Consider the following 15,292-nt stretch of genomic DNA (forward strand, 5'->3'; position numbering starts at 1 on the left):
TTTATTTCTACAATTTATGTCCCTCATAAAAAATTTTTAAGAGCCAGGCACGGTGGCGCATGCCTTTAATCCCAGCACTTGGGAGGCAAAAGCAGATGGAGCTCTTGAATTCGAAGCCAGCCATTCTACAGAGTGAGTTCCAGGGCTACACAGAGAAACCCTGTCTCAACTTCCCCCACCCCTCCAAAAGAAAAAGAAAAAAAAATTTGGGAAATTCAGGCATGGTGAAAAGAAAAAAAAATCTAAAAATCATTCGCATCTTTTTCCACTTGCATTTAATAATCCCTAACATTTGGAATGCGTATCTTGGACACGTACATGTATACCACCAGATGTTTAAAAATGGGCGTTACTATAAGTCTGAACTTAACAGACCTTTTTAATAGGTCTGGAGTGGATGGCTGCTCAAAGGTTAGGCGCACTTGGTGCTCCTGCAGAAGCCCTGGTCTGTTTCCAGAACCCACATGGTAGATCACACCTGCCTGTATGTCCAGCGGATCTGATGCCCTCTTCTGGCCTCCAAAGGAACTGCATACATGCAGTGCACATACATGTAGACAAAACAATTATAAGCATAAACTGAAAAATCTTTAAAAATGTTTTAAAATTACATTTGCGTGTGTGCGCCACTGTGTTATGGTACACGTGTTGAGGTCAGAGGACCACCCTGTAGGTGTTGGTTCCCTCTTTTCACCAAGTGGGTCCTGGGGATTGAACTCAGATTACTGGCCTTGACAGTTGCCCTTTATTTGCTGAGCCATCTCTCTGACCAAGGCATCTGGATTCTTTTTAAACATTTATTTACTTTTATTTTATCTCTACGGATGCTTTCCCTGTATGTTTGTCGGTATGCTGTATGTACGTAGTGCCAGTGGGGCCAAGAAGAGGGCATCAGATCCTCTGAGTTACAGGCAGTGGTGAGCTGCCAGGTGGTTTCTGGGAATCAAACCTGGATCCTCAGGAAGAGCAGTCAATGCTCTTGACCACAGCCCTGCATCTGAGATTTTTGTCATAGCTTCTCCTCTGCCATGGATGTTTCTGGATTTTGATTTTTTTTTTTTTACATTTTTTTATGAGTATCTGAATTTAATTTTTTTTTACTAGGGCCGGAGAGGCTCCTCAGTGCTTATGAGCATGTGGTACTCCTGCACAGACCTGGGCTCAGCATGTATGCATGTATGTATGTATGTCATGTGCATGTTTAGCGCCTGCAGAAGCTAGAAAAGGGAGTCAGGTTCCCCCAGAAACTATAGCAGTTGCGAGCTGTCATATGGGTGCTGAAAACTGAACTCATATGTTTTACACACAAGAGCAGCAAATGCTGTTAATCACTGAGCAGTTCCTCAATCTCAGGTTTGGTTTGGTTTGGTTTGGTTTGGTTTGTTTGGTTTGGTTTGGTTTTCAAGGCAGGGTTTTTCTGTATAACCTCCCTGGCTGTCCTGGAACTCCCTTTGTAGATAAGGTTGGCCTTGAACTCACAGAGTTCCAACTGCCTCTGCCTCCCGAATGCCAGCATCAAAGGCGTGTGCCACCATGTCCAGCTTTCAAGCTGAATTTTTAAAATAAAATATGCTGTAGAGGTATTTCACGTTAGTAAATAAAATGAAGGTAAATTGTTTGAATCACTCCTATTAATTTCTCTCAGGACAGAGCAACACCATCAGCTGTATCATTACAAACATTTCTAAATACTCGAGTAAAGATTAAATGATGTTTGAACAAATGAAAATTAAATGCTATTGAAGATATATTATAGATTAGATACAGATAAATCAAGATTTTGTTTTCTTCGTCTCCTAGTCAAGTTCCTAAGTTTCCTTTGTGCTAGGCTGTTCTTATGAGTTTTATTTCATGTCAAGTATTGTTTCTACCATTAGTAATATACCTGGTTCTTTCCTTGATCTGTCATCTTTAGAAATATTATGGGTACATTTTGAAACATGGAAAATTGATTATACTTTCCTTGAGTCCTCCAGCTTTCATACTGGTCATGATTTGTTGACGTAGTTAATGAGAACGGCATGCTAGAATTCCTCCTGTCGCCCTTAGCGTCTCTCCCTAGCTAGCCCACTACCAAAGACTAATTAATAACTAGTTGTCCAGTGCATTGGTATTTGTAGTCGTGTCAGTATTTTATGTTTCCAAGATTTACAGTATCCTGGCAACGTTCTATGATTTCAACTAAATCTTTGTGTCTTCAGGTTTGTAGCTTTGTAGCTACAGGTTAATGAAGAAGTAGGAAAATCAGTACGCAACCTGTCTTCTTGCTGGGTAAATAGTACTGTAATTTGATTGCAACTGGGGAAACAAATATAATTCACTTCATTTACACTCTGTTTCTTTAAAAAAAAAAAATCATCATGCAAGTGGTAAGATCTTAGCTAAGGACAGGCCCAGGCTTTGTTGAGCTTGAATTTTGTAAAATTTAGGAGCTCTGCCAAGAGGAAAACACAAAATTACAAATGCGACACCCCAGGGTCTATCCTTTGGCCTTCAAGAAAGTTTTGATCAGTTAGGGAGCCAGACCCCCAGCTTTTTCAACTCTGTGATAAATTACCTTATTTCCTTGAGACAGGTTTTCACTGGCCCTGGAACTAGGATAGTTCACACATCTCAGTGATCCTCCTGCCTCTGCATCCACAGCAGAGAGGTTATAGGTGCATGGGCGGCCATGCCCAGCTCCCTGCTCAATTTCCTATGCTTTCACAGCAAGTACTCCTATTCCTGGAGCCGGCTCTCCAGCCCCCAAGAGGTGCGTTAGCATAGATGTTAGGTTCAGAGAGGGAGGTTCAAGGAAAGAGTAAGACATAGCCCAACATGGATATAGAGTTGGGTGTTGTATCGATGGGTATTTATAGGATTCTGGTGGTTCTCCGGTTACATCTGTAAAGGTTGCTGAGAACTCTTCCCCCTTTCCTCATTTGCCAAAGAGTAAAGCTTTATAGTAAGGTTAAAAGTTAAAGAATGTTCTCCTTTAAACAAAGGTATAAAGCAGATTTATAGGGAACGTGGTTTAGGTTGAGGAATGAACGGGAGCTCCAAAGCACAGGGTTGTACATCATTTTGGCACTAAGCACAGCTTATTGTTTTCAAAAGATGTCCTTGGAAAACACATTTCATCTCCGTGTGCAGTCTGGACTATCAGGAGAATTTGAAGTTTCTCAGCAGATAAAGCAGACCAGACCCCAGGATGAAGGGCCTGTTTTCCCAAGCCTTCCTTCCATGTCACCATAATTTTCCTGTCTTTCTATTTTGCCTCAGTCCTGTTGGTCATTAGATTGAATTGGAAACTTCCAGTTTCTTTGGAAAGTCAGTTACGTCAAATAATGTTTTGCTGGGGTGAAAGGATGTTTTGCTAAAACAGACCCGTGAAAGGACATGTGATGAATCATTATAAATATGGCCCCACAGACAATGGGAGTTCGAGCATTGGTTTGCTTTGCTCTACCTCTCTATTCTTCGCTGAAAACACGCGTGCATTGGTTTGCCTTACGTTGTGTTGCTAAGCTCCACTTGTGATGCCATAGAGAGAAACTAGCCAAAGAACTTCTCATGAGGTTCCTGAGGGTTCTTGCTGCTTCTAGAGACCCTGGCTGGTTGCTGAGCCTTGGGGTTTCTTCTGGATTGAACCTCATTTGCTGGCTCATGTGTGGTGACTGCCAAGAGGACTGGACTGCAGCTGCTGATTTGTACTCAGTATTGGCTACTGGACTGACCTGCTGATGTCCTGACAATGAAGATTGAACTTGCCCCCGAAGAACTATTCCTAAATAGACCTACTTCCTCTGATTCCTAATTAACTTTTCTTTTCTACTATCTCCGGTGGGTGTCGGACTAGAGGGGAGGTTGAATGCTTATTAAAGTAGATCGGAAAAATGTATGCCTACACTAGACCTTCTCCTCTGTTCCCAGTGGATCTGTCTACTGATGGCCCTATAAAAACTTAACCAGTAAGAGTGGTCACCCTAAAAACTTTTATGCCCCATTTCATCCCAAAGGGGCCATTTCTTAAGTGATTTTAGTCTTAGCTCTTGAAGGTGTTGATAGGTAGCTAGTAGTGTAACATAGGCTGCCACCGTAGGACTCTGGTCACTGCTTCAGAAGGAAGGGGTTTAAATCTTATCTCTGGCCCTGGGTAGAAACATGAAGTCTGAACTGCATACAAGGCCATAATGCAGTTTTCAAGTAAGAAGCCTTCTGCTAAAGGACAAGGGCATACCACTGTCCCCTCCCTGAGAGTCGATCTAAATGAGCCTGTCAATCATCTGTACAAGGAAATGCCTCTGAGGAAAAGCTGTCTCTTTTAGAAACGTTAGAAATATTACAAAGCCTACATAAAATACAGGTAGGTCAGCACAGTGTCCCTTAGGTCATTTTCTACTCTTACCCTGTGAGTGTGCCCGATGGCAATTGTCCCCTCGGCTTCTCTACTCTTGTGCTTTGCCTATGGTCCCCTTGGCTCTACTCTTGTCCTCAAGAGCGCTTCACTTTCCTTTGTAATGAACTCAAATTATCTTCTGTTCTATGCTTTATGGGTTCATCTGAATTCCTTCAACGGTGCTCACAAAGCCCAGAGCTCCACAGTGAGATCCGACAGCAGGGAAAGTAGGCATTTTCCTTTTTTCTTCTTCGTAAAAATGTTCCCAAAGTTTTAAGATTACGTCTATTTCTTTATGTGTGCACATTAACACACACATACAATGTTGTGAACAGAGGTTGGAAGGCAACATGAAAGAGTTGGGTTTTTTTCTACTACATGGATTCTAGGGCTCAAACCCCGGTAATCAGGCTTGACAGGAAATATTTTTATGTGCTGACCCATTTCACTGGCACTAAAAAACATCTTTATTGACAATTTTTGTTCCTTTTATCTTTTTCTGTAAATTAGCCATGCTTTGTTATTTTTTGTTTTCCTACAGTATTCACCTCGGGCAATAAATATTTTTGTTTACCCAATGAGGAACTCTTACATAAGACTAGACACAGTCATAAGTGCAGATTCAAAACATGAAAAGAATTGAAAGACTTTACATTTTGGCATCATAGATACAGATTCAAGTAAAGTTAATAGAAATGAAAGACTTTACATGGAATGCTGTGAAACAAAAAACTCCTTCTGGAAAAAGGGGCATTTTTCCAGACTTGATGCACAAGCCTGTAATCTCAGCAGTCAGGATGCTGAGGTAAAAGGATCCTGAGTTCAAATGAAGCCTGACCTAGAGAGTGCTAGCAACTTAATAAGTCCTGGGCAGCTTAATAAGACCCTGTCTTAAGAGGGGAAAAATAGTTTTAGCCCCAATACAACAGCAGAGTATGAAGTCTGGGAAGGGTATAAAAGACTTAACAACTATATTTTTATTTATCTATTCAAGATTAGACAATTCAATATTATTTGGATTATATTGGCATACAAATATAAAAAAAAGTTTATATTTCTACACATGTAAATGTAACTCATTTTGTCAAGTCCATTTTAACCTAAAACTTAAACTGAAAGAGTAGAGACACTTTCCAAGTTTGCTGCAGAACACGAGGGAAAATTCAAAAATAAATGCTAAGAAATTTAGTATTTATCAAAAAGATGCAAAAACATAATATGGGTTGTAAAGGACGGTTCCAGGAACGCACGTGGTTCCCTGTCAGAAAACCCAAGCACCATAATCTAAGAAAATATCAAATTAGATGAAAACAACGTGATTTTATCAACAGGTACTAGGACGTCCTTTGATAAAATTTGACAACTACTCTTAATTTCTGAACTACAAAAATTAGGTTGAGGCATCCATCTTTGTTTTCTAGGAGTATATGTGCACACGCATTTGTGTCTCTATGTGTCTCTGTGTGTATATTCGCATGTTTATGTGTGCACACAAATGTGTCTCTCCCTCTTCCTCCTCCACCCTGTGGGAAGGGTTCCTCAAGTCTACTTCATATGTATATTAAGTGATATATATAATTTTTTAAAGTCAAGTTCTTCCAGTAGCCAAAGCTCATTGAGTAAGCTGGGGTGAGCCTCCAGGAAACCACTTGTCTCTGCTCCAGTATCTGGGTCACAACTGCTTTGTTACAGGGCTCCTAGTGATTGAACTTAGGTCCTCTTGCAAGCACTTTATCAACTGAGATATCGCCCCGGACTGAGATATCGTTTTTAAAAACCCAATTACCAAAACATGGGTAAAAGGAATTGAAAGCCGATTTAATTAAAATTAAAAATTAGGGCTGGAGAGATGGCTCAGAGATTAAGAGCACTGGCTGTTGTTCTTCCAGAGGTCCTGAGTTCAATTCCCAGCAACCACATGGTGGCTCACAACCATCTGTAATCTGGTGCCCTCTTTTGGCCTGCAGGCATACATGCAGGCAGAATGCTGTATACATAATAAATAAATAAATATTTTAATTAGACATTAAATAATATGCTTGCCATCAACGCTGTTATCTATCATCATCTTTTAGACTTTTTAATAAATAAAAAAGCATAAAATTAAAATAGTTTACTCATTGGAAGAGCAAAGTTACTATTTTTCATGTTGGTAATACAAGACTCAAGGGATTTAGTAAAATATCATTAGGAATAATGAACAAATGAGGAAAAGAATTCTGCCATAAAAAGAACACGCCTGACAGAAAACCAGGTAGGCTAGCCACGGACCTTCTAGCTCTCTGTTCCCGCAGACTCAGTCCCTAGCACCGCGACAGAACACTGGCTGCAAGCTCTAGCACATCTGTGGATCCCACAAAGTATTCCCTCCTAGCCCCAGTTCCCTGCATCCCAACAATGCATCTCATCCTCCAACACCGGCACACATTCCCTGCGAACACACCAGTTGAGCAAGGCAGTTGAACAGGCAACACACAGCCATCATGCTCTCTGAAAACCCAGAGAGACAAAAGTGGTATGTATTTACGTATAAGTGGATATTAGCGGCTAAGTAAACATTCTGTAGACTCAGAGAGGTTAGGTAAATAGGAAGGATCTAGGGAGGAATGTATGGATCTCCCTAGGAAAAGGAAATAGATTTTATGGAACTGGGGGCAGGTGAGGACAGATGCAGGAAGGATTGGAGTGGGAGAAGTTGGAGGTAGCTGGAATTGAGGGTAGGGGCTTTGGGTTTACGTAGCGCAGTGGAAACTTCCAGGAATGGGGGACATAGAATCTCGGCTGGCTGTGGACCTCCCTTCTTTCCAGGGTCGTTGTCTTTTTTTTTTTTTTTTAAGTACACTGTAGCTGTCTTCTGATACACCAGAGCTGTCTTCTGATACACCAGAAGAGGGCATTGGATCTCTTTACAGATGGTTGTGAGCCACCATGTGGTTGCTGGGAATTGAACTCATGACCTCTGGAAGAGCAGTCGGGTGCTCTTAACCACTGAGCCATCCCTCCAGCCCCCTCGGAACAAGTTTCTTATCAGGAGAAGGCTGAACCTGTTGTTGGTATTCCGTTTAAGCTCCACCCCCACCGCTACCTGGCAGCAGCGAGGCATGCTCCGCCCCACAGTTGCCTGGCAACAGCCAGCTTTGTCTGACACTATAAAGGGGCTGCTTGCCCCCTCCTCCTCCTCTTATTCCCTCTTACGGTCTCTTACCCCTCTTGCTCTTTGTTCTTCTCTGTTCTTGTCCCCATGCCACACACCTCCACGCACCCATGGCCGGCCACTTTTCCTCTCTTCTTCTACTCTTCTCTCATTAAACCTTCCACGTGGAACCATGGTGTCTTAGTATTTTCTGTCCGGGCACGGTCCGAGATTCAAAACCCTAACACCTGTAACCTCACCAAGGCTGTGTGACATTCTGCAGGCAGAGGGTGTGGAGGTTTTGAGCTCCTCAGACAAGGTCAGCGAAGGAGAAGCTCTGCTGGTAAAGGGAGTCTGCCATTTTGCACCAAGCTCAAAGCTTTCCAATAATGTTAGACCTTAGTTAGCAGGGCCCAAAAACTGGCCCTCTCTTTTTTCTTTTCTTTTCTTTTTTTTTTTTTTCTTTTTTTCCGGAGCTGGGGACCGAACCCAGGGCCTTGCGCTTGCTAGGCAAGCGCTCTACCACTGAGCTAAATCCCCAACCCCATTGGCCCTCTCTTGTAGCCAGGCAAGACCCCAGTGGTGAGTCTGTGTTATCTTCAATTTCATTGCTGGCCAGGGGTCCCATGCAAGTCCCCAAACAACGCAAGCTGATACTAAGACAAAGGGTTGCTCTCCAAAAGCTGAAAGCAGGGCATTGTTGAGGACGACATGCGCAGTGGAGAGGTCCAGCAGGTGCGTACACGGAGCCTCTACACCTATGTTCTAGTCTCTTTGGTGCAGGGAGGTACTCTGCAGGCCACCGAAACTGAAATGTAGGCACCAACCCAGCCACAGAACCCTTGACTCACAGCCTGTCCTGCCTGCAAAATATGCTAGGGCAACGGTAGCACAGAACTTGTAGGAGTAGCCAACCAGTGTTTGACATTGAGATTTAATTTATGACTGTTCTTTTACTATAAGCTTGCTGAAGATAAGAGTTATCTTCTTCGTGGTAGACACCGTGTTGTATGAGCTCTCTTCCTGTTGGCTGTTGCTACTGCACCACCCTTTTGCTGCATACAGAGAAACAGAGGTCCCTTTTGTATTTACTGACCACGTGGTCGAGCCCTGGAAAGCATAGCAGAAAGATGCCCACACGATAGCCACCCAGGGAGATGCCCATGTGTTAGGTGTCCCAGAGGGTGTAGCAGGCGCCAGGAGTCATAGATAGGGAAGACGTAGGCGAGGGAGTATGGAGACATTTTTATTGCAGATACAAGGGAGAACGCAGAGGGAGGGAAGAGTCCAGGCTGAACATGGCCGTGAGACTAAACAGGAGCTGTGGGGAGGGAGAACAAGAGAGGTACTACCAATCAGGAGAGGCAGCCTGGCCAAGAGACTAAGGGAGCAGCTTAGCCATAATCGCTGAGTTGTATATGGGGATCAGGCTGGGGGAGGGGAAGCCCAAGCTCAGACCCTGGGAGCCAGAGATTAGAATAGGGGGCGGGGCGAGAAGTGCTGGGCGGAGCCACATGCACCGAGAGCAAGCCAGCCTCTGCTTTGATGTGTTGATACGACCTCAGCTAGCCATTTATCCCGGGTTTCTGAGATCCAAACGTGCATTTTATGCTCTAGACTTCTATTTTCTTTCTCTCAAAACAGTCACAAAGTTTTAACAAATGGTTTCACTCGGGTTTTTAGCTTCTTTTCCAGAGACTAAAAACTCGCTTTAATTCTCTCAATCACTTACTGAGGAAATTCCAACTAAAGGCCATTCCTTTCTCTTTTCCTGAGATCTGGAGGCAGGAGCCTGAGGGGAAAAAAAGAAGAAAGGAAAAACTGAGCCAACACTGGCGAAAGACCTAATTTCTCACTGGGAGATTTCTCACTGGCCCTCTACAAACACTGAGACTGGGAGAAAAGCATTAGCCATGGCCACACCATTCCGTACCACTCCTCCATTCAGGTTAAATAATGGTAGTCCCCAAAACTAACGTACAGTGCTTCTCTGAACTCTGTGACTCCCAGTGACTCCAGAAAATGGCTGACGTGTAAGATGTTTATAAGTCACTTGACAAGCTGATGAGACAGGCTACTCCATGACCGGCTTCAAATTCAGGAGATTAGATCTAAAAACCCAGGCTTCAGGTAGCTGGCCAGAAACTGCCCCACCATCTGACCTGAAGCAAGGACAATGGGTCAGTAGTTTCTAGGCAACCCCAACACTGGGGTAATGGAATGTCCTTAGAGATAGGGTAAGAAAAAGTTGATCTACCCCAGAATTCCAAAGCGCTTTAAATCAAGCCTCTGAGATCACTTGGGTGTCTCTCTGATCTGTATAAGGGGGGACCCCAGCGTTATGGGCTTCTGCACAAGGAAACACTCTTAGAGTTTGCATGCTCTTTGAGTCAGTGAATCATGGCCCCTTACTTACAAAGTGTTAACTCACCACTTCATTCCCCAGCTACACCCAGCGACAGCCAACCATGGTTCAGGAAAGGAAACTTGGCCCCCCTCCCTTCCTCTTTCCTACCCCAAAGCTACCATAGCCCGCAAAGCAGTCAATGGATGGATGGGTTCTGTGGTTCTTCTTTGAAGATCCCCCCATGGGTCTTTTCCTTAGTAAATACAAGCCATGTTGCTATTGAGTCTCTCTCTCTCTCTCTCTCTCTCTCTCTCTCTCTCTCTCTCTCTCACACACACACACACACACACACACACACACACACACCATCCAAAGCTTAGACCAACACTGCCTTTATCGGCATGGGAGAGATAACATACACAGAAATCATCATGAACCCAGACGATTGCATTGACCTACAGAGGCATCCCCAGGAAACTGCTCACAAGAAACTCACCCAAGCCATAGACATACTTTTAAAATATAGACATAAACCTAGATTTATTATAATAAATGGGAATAGCTTCCTAAGCATAACCCACATGTGCTATATGTGATGTTGTATCCATTCTTATTCTGACTTAGAAGTGCCTCCATTGCCCACCAACTCCTCTACTGACTCAGGCTACTCTACATAACCTACGCATTCCCTCAGGCACTTTACATCATAATGAGTCATTGCATACTCAGAACCTACTGTACATGCAAAGGCTGATTGGTTAGAACTTCAGTGACTGGAGAGATGGTATTGTTGCAGGTCCAGAGCCTAATTACAATATATTTTGGGCTATCTTTTTAGCCCACCATTCTTTGTGGTTTACCTCTGTATCTCAACTAGCTGACAAACCTAACATCCTGTAACTAACAGATTTTAAATAAACTTTTGGAACTTGCTAACAATCAAATTCCACCAAAAAGGGTTCGGATAGACTCTCAAACAGTGTCGAAGGCAAATAACAGTGCTGTTGGGGATGGGTTCTAATGCTTTGACTTAATTGAGAATCCACGTGTCCAAATGCTGAATGATGGTCCTTGTCCCCAGTTGGTTTTTGATTGATCAGTAAAGATGCCAGTGGCTGTGGCTGGGCAAAGGGAAATAGGGCAGGACCTTCAGATTTGTACAGGCTAGGAACCAGGCAAGAGGACACAGAGAATTGCCATGACTCGGAGGGAGAAGGATGGGACATAGGAGCTGCATTAAAGAGAGGCAACCAGTCATGCGAGAATGGCTGACATACCCACCAATGTGTTTGAAACGTATCTTGATTTGTAATTTTGTTTTGTTTTTGTTTTTTAAGACAGGGTTTCTCTGTGTGTCCTGGAACTTGTTCTGTAGACCAGGCTGGCCTTAAACTCACAGATATTCACCTGCCCCTCTCTTTAGTGCTGGGATTAAAGGCATGTGCCATCACTACCCAGCGATTCATAACTTTTGTTGTTGTTCAGTTCCTGAAAAAAAAATTCATGAAAGTTCTTCTGTGTTGAAATATAGAATTTCCAATGATTTAAACCTATGCTCCCAGAACATATTTGGCTCCATAATGAAGTGTTTCTTATCCAGGGTTGAGGTGAGAGCTGTTTTTTCATCCACTCATTCAATAGCTCATTAGTTTAAGCAGACCATGTTGCTGTGGCCTATGTTAGGAGGCAGAACACAAGAATGATCTGAAAGCTCAAGCTGCTCATTTCTACAAAGGCAAGATCACACACACACACACACACACACACACACACACACACACGCAAGTGGCGTACAGCGTGAACAGCGTGGTGGGGTGCCAAAGTGAGTGTTCGCAGTCAGTAGATCCCAGGAAAGCCTGAGGATGAAAAGAAACTGGAGTTCAGCCAGGAGGAATGAGGGGAAGACAAAGCCAGAGAAGATAAGCAGAAAGAAAGGAGGGAAGCGCCCGGACTGTGGGAACAGCATTGGCAAAGGCCAGAGTCTGGGTAAAGCGGAAGCACTTCCACAGCGCTGGGAGAGAAAGAACAAAGCGGGCCCCTCATTAGACCCACAAGCCAGTCTAAATCTCTTTCCCAAGGCAGAGTGAAATTTTGTTCAGAGACTGTGTGAGCTTAGGCATCTTTTAACAGTGTGGCTTATAATTACAGCATTGTCTCTAGTCATTGTTAGGTAGCCTCCCAGAAAAGCCAGTTACCCCATGCTAATGTATAACTCCTTTGTTTTCTGTAAAATAGCCAGCTCTGGTCTGAGAAAGAGCTTCATGCCTCTATTCAAGTGGAATGAATACCCGTCTCTGGCTGAATAAGAGAAAATCTTGGGCTTTAATGATCTGTGGACCTTTCTTGGATGCACATAGCCAGAGCACCATGTAACCTCGTTCCCTCTACAGCACGGAGAAAGAAGGGCTGCGGGGAGACTGAAGAATGAGCCAAGGCCTCGCCATCCCTGGGCAGGCACAAAAGAGAAGCCTGAGTGAGCACGGTTAGAAGGAGCGGGCGGAGGCTTTTGAGGCAGCGTAGAAAGAGAAGGGAGATGATGGGAGCACGGAAAGGGGGAGAAGCCCCTTCCCCAAAGCTGGTTGAAGCATCTCTCCAGCTGAAGAACAAGAATTCCAGCAATTGACGCGCACTGTAAAGACTGGACCCAGAATACTGCTTCTCAGGTTTTTGTTAAAATAATGCAAAGGCTTAAGACCTGAGGGAGCATCCCAGTCCTTTCCCAGACACTTCCTAAGACTCTTTGAGACATTAACTTGGTCTTTAAGCAAATATGTCCTACCTTCCTGGTATAGTTTTAGTTTACCCATTGTAATTCCACCAAGAACTGCCCTGTGCCCTCATTTAGGTTCCTTAGTGACGTTTTGAAAAAAATAGTTTCAACCCAAAAGAATCCTGTCTATGCAAGAAGCACCATTCTCTCAAAAGGGAAAAAATGTAATTCATTCTGTGACCAAAGATGAGTGACCATGCCCAGGGTCGCAGATTTTGGTTACCCTGAATTCCATGTTCCCAAGGGATAGCTGTTTCATGGGGTTTTTAATAGTGAAAAAACATAAAACTCTTTAAATGTATTGATGGGTGTGCTGAAGAGATGGTTCAGTGGTTAAGAGCACTGACTGCTCTTCCAGAGGTCCTGAGTTCAATTCCCAGCAACATAGTGGCTCACAGCCACTTGTAATGAGATCCGATCCCTCCTCTGGTGGGTCTGAAGGCAGCTACAGTGCACTCACATAAATAGAATAAATAAATCTTTTTCTATATGAGTACAGTGGGTAGGTAGTGTGCAGCCAACTGGGGAAACCTCTGTTATAGGCCTCAGATGTTATCTGGTGACATTCTTAGCTAGGGATCTATCAATGCATTCCAAAGTTCTTCACCAGATAATCACAAGGCTACTAGGCCAGACACAGAGGTAGACAAGAAATGGCTATTAATGGTGCTAAAGATAGCCCAAGATACAGTACCATTATGCTGTAGACCTGTACCATCCCACAGTCACTGAAGCTCTAATCAGTTCATCACCCTTGTAGGGCGTTCAGTGTGAAGTTTATCTTCTTTCCGCTGTAGCAGGGCCGCAGGACCATTCTCTCTCAGGGAAGCCCACCTCTGCTCTCAGGCGTCTTATTTTCTTCCTGGGCATCTTCTTCCTCTTCTTAGCCCTTGTGCTTAAGATCTATATTTAAAATGTCATCTTATAGAGCACAATTGTACCCCTACCATGCTATGTCTACCTGTCAGATACGACCATATCAACAAAGCTCTTTCCAGAAGGACAATTTGACTCACTGACTTCCTTTCAGTCCCTCCCCACAATAACTTTACACTCCCTATATCTGAGGCTGGTTTGCAATTTGTCATAAACCCTGGGACAAACAGCAGATGTCTGGATTTGACGATGAGACAGTTAACCAACCCTTCCCTGGGGAAAAGAACATTGGCCCCAGGTTACCTGCATTGACTCCTTTGTTACAGAGACATTTTATTCAAGGTCAGGTTTAAAGAAAATGGGGTAGGCATATCCTCTTAAAGAGTCACCACTTTTTACATAGAAAGGAGTCAAAAGGTCTGTCGGCGACTTTCCTGTTGTTGTGATGGAATATCCTTGTCAAAAGCAATTTAGGGAAGACAAGGTTTGTTAGGCGTCTGATTCCAGAGAAATAGAGGTTGTCAGAGAAGCTATAGCAATAGACAGGAGGACAAAGCTGGCTGAGCACAGTTTTCATCCTCACATAGGAAACAAAGAGAGAGAACAGGAAGTAAGGCAAGACTATAAACCCTGAAAGCCCAGCCCCAGTGACCTAATTCATCCAACGAGACTGCATCTCCTAAAGGTACCAGAACCTCCCAAGACAGTGCCACTAACTGGGGACCCAGTGTTCAGATGCACGAGCCTACGGGAGACATTTCTCATTCAAACTACCACATTCCATCCCCTGGCTTCTCTAGGCTCCTGGCCATGCCATGATACAAGACATGTTTAGTGTAGCTGCAAAACTCCCCATAGGTCTTCACAGTCTCAATACTGTTCAAAAGTCCAAGGCCTCTTCTGAGACTCAAGGAACTATCTTAACTGTGACCCTCCATTTAAATATATATTTATATTCATCCCACACTAAAGTAGATCAATGAGGACATGATGAAGAAAGATTGGACAAACCAAGACCAAGCAAGCCCTTCAGTGCAAACATCAAATTTTGTAGTTATATCCAGTATCTGATGCTTCAGTTTTAAAGGGCTCAGATGCCTCGGCCCCTCCATCTTCGCTTCCTACACTATCTCCCCCTCCCCTTCCCCTCTCTCCAATCCTTCCCAAATAGTTCCACAAACTGAACTAAGCATTCATTTGAATGCTTACGTTTATGAGTCTGTGGGGGAGGGGGGGGATTCTCATTCAAACCACCATAGTCCATTTCTGACTGGAAATGAAGTAGAAACTCAAGGCGGGAATCTAAAGTTGGGAACTGTAGAAACCTGGTTCAAGAATGAGGTCATCTGAGGAGATTGCTGGACGCTTGCGAAGAAAACAAGAGAAGAATCTTAGGACCTAAGTTTCTTCAAAACACAGAACTGGGGGCTGGGGATTTAGCTCAGTGGTAGAGCGCTTACCTAGGAAGCGCAAGGCCCTGGGTTCGGTCCCCAGCTCCGAAAAAAAAAAAAAAAAAAAAAAAAAAAAAACAAAACACAGAACTGTTCTTGGAATGCGTTTTTGTGCTAAGCTAAGAAGGTAAGAGTGAGTTTACTTCAGATTATTCATTACAGCTGGCTATTGTTATTTGTTTATGTGCCTCTATGGAAAACATGATTTTGCCTCAAGAAGCTTGTCCTTGTCCTTGTCACAGGTTACTCGTGTGATTCTCCTTAACAGAATATAAACTGTCTGATGCCCAGAATAAAGCTGGTTGTTGCACAGGACTTTAGTCCACCTCACATATCA

The 15,292-nt window shown here is 43.6% G+C and overlaps 1 long non-coding RNA gene across 1 annotated transcript; it reads right to left on the minus strand.

Annotated features, from left to right (window-relative positions):
- Positions 1–8,736: 8,736 nt before the first annotated feature.
- Positions 8,737–9,691, minus strand: LOC108352920 (uncharacterized). The gene is made up of 3 exons (XR_015638783.1): positions 9,493–9,691; positions 9,244–9,303; positions 8,737–8,832 (listed from the first exon to the last, which is right to left on the minus strand). It is a non-coding gene; the product is annotated as an uncharacterized LOC108352920 (long non-coding RNA).
- Positions 9,692–15,292: the final 5,601 nt, after the last annotated feature.

Source organism: Rattus norvegicus, chromosome 15 (genome assembly GCF_021556685.1).
Source record: "Rattus norvegicus strain SHRSP/BbbUtx chromosome 15, alternate assembly SHRSP_T2T, whole genome shotgun sequence".
In the NCBI taxonomy this organism is placed as follows: domain Eukaryota; kingdom Metazoa; phylum Chordata; class Mammalia; order Rodentia; family Muridae; genus Rattus; species Rattus norvegicus.